We start from the raw sequence: 8,046 nt of genomic DNA on the forward strand, positions 1-8,046 counted from the left end.
GAGAGAGAGCAGGTAGATAGGTAGAGAGATAGGTTGGTAAATGGACCGTGAACGAAAATTGTAAGAGAAAATAAAAGGGCAGGAATGGCTTTATTTAAATTGTTGAAAAATCATAAATGTAAAACAAACTAAGGAATCTCAATAAAGCTCTTCGTGATGTTATGACCTTCATAAACGTTGAAAAACAGAACCGAGAAATCTTTTAGACACTGTTCATTGAAATAAATACAATCAATATAAATGGAGACCATAATTTCCTGTTATAATTCTCTTCATGACTATAATACAAATGAATAACCGTATTTTCAATAGTTTGCTGAGAAAACGCTGTCGCATTCAAGCAGACGAGTTCGAAGATTTCAATTTTCAGTGTTTATTTTCGTATTTTTGTTTTCATCATCATCATCATCTGCATTATTATTATTATTGTTATTGTTATTATTATTATTATTATTATTATTATTATTATTATTATTATTATTATTATTGTGTATTTTGTTTGGTCTGGGTCTTGTTACTACTTTATTATTTTTTTTGTTATTTTTTTTTTTTTTTTGCGTTGCGGAAATAATACAAGATACAGTTTGGGTCGAGAGTTTAAAAACAAACTACACAAAATTTTTGTAACGACAATAGGAGAAATAGCAGAAATGGCGGACGGAAGTGGTATTATGTCTGTAGTAAGATCCTAGTTATGCTACTAAAGTGACAAACATCTATAGCAAGGCGCCATTCAATTGCATTTGAATAACTACAGATAGGGAATAAAAGAAAAGAAAAAAAAAATAACCAAACAAATGGAAAAATGATGGAGAATGAGAGAAAAAGGAAGACACAGAAACACAAAGAAAGCACGAGAGAGGTGAAGATAGACGGAGAGAGGAAAAGAGAGATGGCAATTGAAAGGAAAAATGAGAAGGCATTTGAGTTCAAACCTTGGTTTCAAACACATACAGAGCGATGGCAACGAAATGGTCGTTAATCTCCGCATTGAGTATTTCTGTTAATAGGAATATCCTATGGCAGCGTAAATAGATATTAAATCCGATGAATGTTGCGGTGCCAAATACAATCTAACTTCGCTAATTTCACAGACAACGTTTGATGCATTGCATTAATTTATTGATCCTTTTCAATGTAGTCATTGATATATGAGACGGTTAATCTTGGGGTTTAAACAAGTATTTTTTTAATTTTAAAGTTATTTTGTTTTTCGTTGTTTTTTTTCTAATTATTTTGTGCGTGTATCTATGTGTGTGTGTGTGTGTGTGTGTAGGGAATACTCTATGTATTGTGTGGTTGTATGAAATTACATATTCATGTCATTAACTTTGTATGCCTTACAATAGCAACAAGAAGCAATAAATGTAATTACAATGATAAAGACTCACGTACATGTTTATTTATAAATACATATACGCGCGTGCTTGTGCGTTTACATGTGTTGATATATACGTATATATCGATACATGAATGTTCTCTTCTATTCTTAATCATTTTAATTATTCCTGAGAAGCAGGAACTCGTTTCTAACAAAGATACAAAGCCCCATCGCTGGAATGGAGCTAACGAAAGCAAGATCATATTGTAAACTTGAGAAAAGCCTTGCATATTTTTACTGTTCCACTTACAGATTATATTTGTCATGTGTGTGTTGGTTGATTGATATCTTCTTCTGAAAACCCTAGCTTATTCGGATTGTCAGGCTTTTTACTAACAAAACCAAATCAACCGATTATTATTGGTATAAATGTGAATTAACAATCTGGATATAGAAGCTGTGAGTTTCATGCAGTTTTGACCATAATTATCCTCTTACTCTTTGGTTTTCAAAGGAATATTCATATCAGTAGGACAGTGGACCTCTATGAAGGTACATGTATGTATGTATGCATGGATGGATGGATGGATGAAGGGATGTGTGTGTATGCATGCAGATATGTATGTGTGTGTGTGTCTCATTATTCAGTTTATTTCAAGATTTCTTGCTAATAGAGAAGGAGCCAGTTTCTAACCTAGATCCAAGGTTCCTTCATTGGAATTTCAACATCAATAACAAGGTATTTTTGTTTGTTTGTATGTATGTATTTTCAGATTTGTATGTTTTTTTTTGTATGTATTCTCATACATATAGTTACATATCTAGACATGGTCATATATTTAAATGATAAACTTCTGGAAAGCTATGTATGTATCATTTTATTTATATCTTTCTATCTCGATCCACCCGAATACCAGAGACGTGAATTTTTTTCTAATTTCACAAAATTCTGTGTGTGTGTGTGTGTGTGTGTGTGTAAGTTTCATCAAATACCGTTCACAACTTTTTCAGTTATTTTGCACATAAACGGACATACCAACGCCGATGAAAACATAACCTCCTTCCTTGGCGGAGGTGGTAATAATAATAATAATAATAATCTTTTCTATTGGAGGCACAAAGCCTCACATTTGTGGAGAGGGAACTAGTCGATTACATCGACCCCAATGATTCACTGGCACTTAATTTATCGATTCCGAAAGGATGAAAGGCAAAATCGACCTCGGCGGAATTTGAACTCAGAACGTAGCGGCAGACGAAATACCGCTAAGCATTTCGCCCGGCGTGCTAACGTTTCTGCCAGCTCGCCGCCTCAGATGATGATGATGATGATGATGGTGATGATGATGATGATGATGATCAACATGATGATGATGATGATGATGATCAACATGATGATGATAATGTTTATGCGGGTGATGATTATCTTAGCCATCATCATGACAACGATGGTTAATTTCCCACAGTGGCCCAGGCACTCGTTTGCGGCGGGGCTTTTTGTGCGTTTATCGTCATGGTAACAACATGGAGACCTTTGCTCAAAAGAAAGAGAGAGGGGTGGGGAGAGATGCCACACAAGGCAGTGACTGTTTTCTCTTTTTATCAACCAATACATATATGTCTTGTCCAGATAAGAATCATCATTATCACCATCGACGTTGTCGTCGTTATCGTAATCATCATTATCACCATCGTGTTTTTATTGTTTTGTTTGTGTTGGTTTTTTTTTTTTTATATATAGAGTTTTGCGATTATTTACTGAATTGGTCAGTCATCGGTGAAAATGAAATATCACCGGCGATAGGATTTCATTTCGAAAAGCTTCGTTAGCGTGACTAACAAGCATGCAGTACCTGTGTGCATATATACGTACGTACACACACACACACACGCACACACACGCACACACACACGCACAAAAACACATACACACACACACACACACACACGTATAAAAACTCACACACACACACACATACACGCACACATACCGGAGCATACGTACGTGTGTGTGTGTGTGTGTGTGTGTGTGTGTTTGTGTGTTTAAGATATAGACGTATCTTTTCACACCCTATGAATTACATATCTCTAGTAAACATGACATTTATTGTCTGAATGACACTTCAACATTTATTTCCCGTTACAGCCTTCATCACTCATGTAACCATGATACATGTAGCCATCCATCCATTCACACATTGATGAATAGATGTAGAAAACTCAGGCATAGAACCTCCCTCCCCATGTGCTCTCTCTCTCTCTCTCTCTCTCTCTCACTCACTCACTCACTCACTCACTCACTCACACACACTAGGTGGTATCAAAGAGTTCCTGGACTATTTCTGTAGCGCGCCAAAAGGTGGCAGCACCCGATTGCACACGCAGTGAGCGTTAGCAGTGACCTTCATGAAGCAGTGTACCGAGTCATATGGTTGTGTTTAGGGTCGCAAGCTTACAGCGATGAAGCAATGGGTCGTACGCAATGTTTCGAGTGGCACGAGCGCTTCAAAAGCGGAAGAACATCCCTGGAAGACGACGACAGATCTGGAAAACCTGCCACAAGCGTCATACCCGAAAATGTGGTATTGTGCATCAAGAATTCGGCCCCCAGGGCCAGACCGTTAATCGAGAGTTCTACCGCGACGTTTTGAAATTTTTGAGGGAGGACGTTCGGCGAAAGCGACCAGATCTTTGGAGAGCGAAGAAGTGGATTCTTCACGATGACACACTGTGACCGAGTTTTCCTCATTCGTGAGTTTCTTGCCAAAAACAACAGGGCATCGTTTTTGCACCTGCCCCTATTTGCCAGATTTAGCATCTGCAAACTTCGATCTCTTCCCCAAGATGATAATACAGCTCAAAGGTCGCCATTTTAACACCGTTGTTGAAATCCAGAGTGAATCGCAGAAGGTCCCCGAAGCGCTGGAACCGGTGTATTGTTGTGCAACGTAACTATTTCATAGGGGATGATGTTAAAACTTAGGTTTCGGGTTCAGTCCCACTGCATGGCACCTTGGGCAAGTCTCTTCTACTATCGCCTCGGGCCGACCAAAGCCTTGTGAGTGGATTTGGTAGACGGAAACTGAAAGAAGCCCGTCGTATATATATGTATATATATATATATATATGTGTGTGTGTGTGTGTTTGTGTGTCTGTGTTTGTCCTCCCAACATCGCTTGACAACCGATGCTGGTGTGTTTAGGTCGCCGTAACTAGCGGATCGGCAAAAGAGACTGATAGGATAAGTACTAGGCTTCCGAAGAATATGTCCTGGGGCCGATTTGCCCGATTAAAGGCGGTGCTCCAGCATGGCCACAGTCAAATGACTGAAACAAGTAAAAGAGTAAACATATCTAGCCCGGGAACATTCCGATACCACCTCATATGTATATATGCACACGCACGCACGCACACACGTAAGTAAGTAAGTAAGTAAGTAAACACAAATGACGTTTAAAATTTACGACAACTGTTTCGGTAGAATTTTATTAAAGCATTCATAAAAGATTATCTCATAACATATAGTCCACCATCATCAGGCAAAATCCTAAACCGGTAATATTTCAAACAGGTGAAATTTCTCGCATCGATCTAGACAAACCCAACATTAGTAAGATCATTCTTACATGCTGATGTGCCCAGATTCTAATGAATCTTTATATCTAAATTTTACATATATATATATATTTCTATCTTGTTTTACTTTTTTCATTCATTCGACGGCGGCCGTTTTTGGTCACCGCCTGAAATTTTTAGTCGAGTGAATCGACCCAATACATTTTTTTAAAGTCTGGTACTTATTCTATCGGTCCCTTTTGCCGAACAAATACACCACACCGAGCGTTAAGCGGTGATGGGGAGACAAACCCAGGCACAAAGATACACACACACACACACACACACACACATATATATATATATTTATTTTAATATGGGGTAGGACCGCCTTTAGCAGTAATTACAGCTTGAATTCTACAAGGTATGGACTCATACAAAGTTTGAATTGTTTCCAAAGGAATTTTTGTCCATTTTCCAGCTAAAACAGTCTCCAGTTCCTGTAGTGATGTTGGTGAAGGATATCGACTCCTTACTTGTTTTTCTAAAATACACCATAAATGCTCAATAATATTGAGGTCTGGGAACTGTGGTGGCCAGATAAGATGTTCAACTTCACTAGGATGTATTTGATCAGATAAAACGCTTAAATAGTCTTGACTATTAATTCTGCCATGAACGGAAACCATTGGGCCGGCAGATTTCCAAGATATAGCCCCGCCCCCAGATCATCACAGATCTTCCTCTGAGTCAAATGCGCGATGACAACAGAGCGAAATCCAAGCGACCATTGGTTATTATGAACTTCAGGAACCAATAGGCCACCAGTTATATATACATATATATATTAATATATACATTATTTACATTTGACGGATATTTGTCCTCATCTTGTTTGTTACTAACACAACGTTTCGGCTGATATACTCTCCAGCCTTCATCAGGTGTCTTGGGGAAATTTTGAACCTAGGTTCTCATTCCTTAATTATTATTATTATTATTATTATTCATGTCACTGCCTTGAATCGAACTCGGAATCTTGGGGTTAGTAGCCCGCGCTATTAACCAGTACACAAGATGCCCGTGGGCATATTAATTATAATAATAATAATAATAATAATAATAATAACATTGAAAAATACCTTAGGAATGAGAACCCAAGTTCGAAATTTCCCCAAGACACCTGAGGAAGGCTGGAGGGTATATCAGCCGAAACGTTGTGTTAACATTAAACAAGATGAGGACAAATATCCGTCAAATGTAAATAATGTACATAATTCCTAATCTCTTAAATATAGAACTGCATTACATTAATATATGTTTGTGTAAAATTTCGGTGTACACATCTGAAACAATATTGTATTAAAATAGCTATATTGTATCATGATTAACATATATACACTATTGACAGACATAATACTGTGGTTTTAGTCCGACAGAAAATTAGAAAAATCTCTCTGTAAACTTACTGTTAAAAGCACAATGGATACATCGGGGCGAAACGAGAATATTTTTGGGCCTTGTAATGACATATACTGGGTAGCCATTTGCTTACCGAAATCTATTTAAGCATGTGAATACAGCATGTCTACGATTAGATTTTCTCTCGGACGAAAACCACAGCATCCTGTTTTCAAAAGTGTATATACGTTAAGTTTGATAGAGGAATGGCTATTTTATATGCGTGTGCGTTTGTATGTATGTATGTATGTATATGAGTGGATGCGTGTATATATACATGCACATATATGTACACATATACATGCATATGTGTGTGTGTCTATACAGATATATTGGCACACTCACACAGACACATTATATACACACACATATATACATGCATTGATGATGATGATGATGATTATTATTATTATTATAGGATGATAATTATGGGGGTTTCATGCATCCGCTTAAGATCTCGTCCGAAATAGTCCGCGTGTTTTATTTTCAGGGGGAATAACTCTCTAGATTTTCTTTAAGTTTTAATTGGTTGTTTCCCTTGCATCTATTGCAAAAAAATACTAATAAATTTAAGACCTCCCCACTACAATTCTCTCCCTCTGTCTGACTTTGTTTATCTGTCGTCTCCTTCTCTCTCTCCCTCCCTCCATTATATATATATATGCTTATTTAGGCACTAAACCAGCAATTTTTTAAGGTAGGGGAGTTTATTCAATTACATCGACACCAGAGACATGACTAGGATGTATTTGATCAGATAAAACGCTTAAATAGTCTTGACTATTAATTCTGCCATGAACGGAAACCATTGGGCCGGCAGATTTCTAAGATATAGCCCCGCCCCCAGATCATCACAGATCTTCCTCTGAGTCAAATGCGCGATGACAACAGAGCGAAATCCAGAACTCAGGAGGGATACCACTTGAAGTTGATTTATAATAGTAATAATAATAATGATAGTAACAACAATCCTTTCTAATATAGGCACAAGGCCTGAAATTTGGGGATGGGGGCTAGTAGATTACATTTCACCGGTACTTAATTTATCGACCCCGAAAGGATGAAAGGCAAAGTCGACTTCGGCGGAGTTTGAACTCAGAGCGTAGCAGCAGATGAAATAACGGTAAGCATTTCGCTCGGCGTGCTAACGATTCTGCCAGCTCACCGCCTTATTGTCATTATTAATAATAATAATAATAATAATAATAATAATAATAATAATAATAATAATAATAATAATAATAATAATAATAATAATGATGATGATGATGCAGTACTCAGCAGTAGCTCTGATGACTTCAGATCTTAATTGATCGGAAGTGTTTTCGTTTACATTGTTTTGTCTTGGTATAAAAAGATGGGCTGCAGCAAATATTCTGCTCAATACCACAGATTTGCTTGTCATTTGTTTGACCTTAACCAGTTGCTGTTTCCCCCCATTTTTTTTTTCTTTTTATCACAGTTTTAAATACGGACAGTCCGAATTTTTTGCTTAAATCCCAGCAATAAGACTATGTATTGTGGGGGAGAAAAATATTGAAAAGACATCGATACATGTCAGAATGACAAAGAAAGTAGGAAGGGTATCTGGTGGTCATAAAATGTGTTAAAAATAACAGCTAAATCAACCTTAAATTACAATTTTTTTATAGGTGTGGCTGTGTGGTTAGAAGCTTGCTTTCCAACCACGTGGTTCCGGGTTCAGCCCC

The sequence above is a fragment of the Octopus bimaculoides genome, chromosome 3 (assembly GCF_001194135.2).
Source record: "Octopus bimaculoides isolate UCB-OBI-ISO-001 chromosome 3, ASM119413v2, whole genome shotgun sequence".
NCBI classification, from domain to species: domain Eukaryota; kingdom Metazoa; phylum Mollusca; class Cephalopoda; order Octopoda; family Octopodidae; genus Octopus; species Octopus bimaculoides.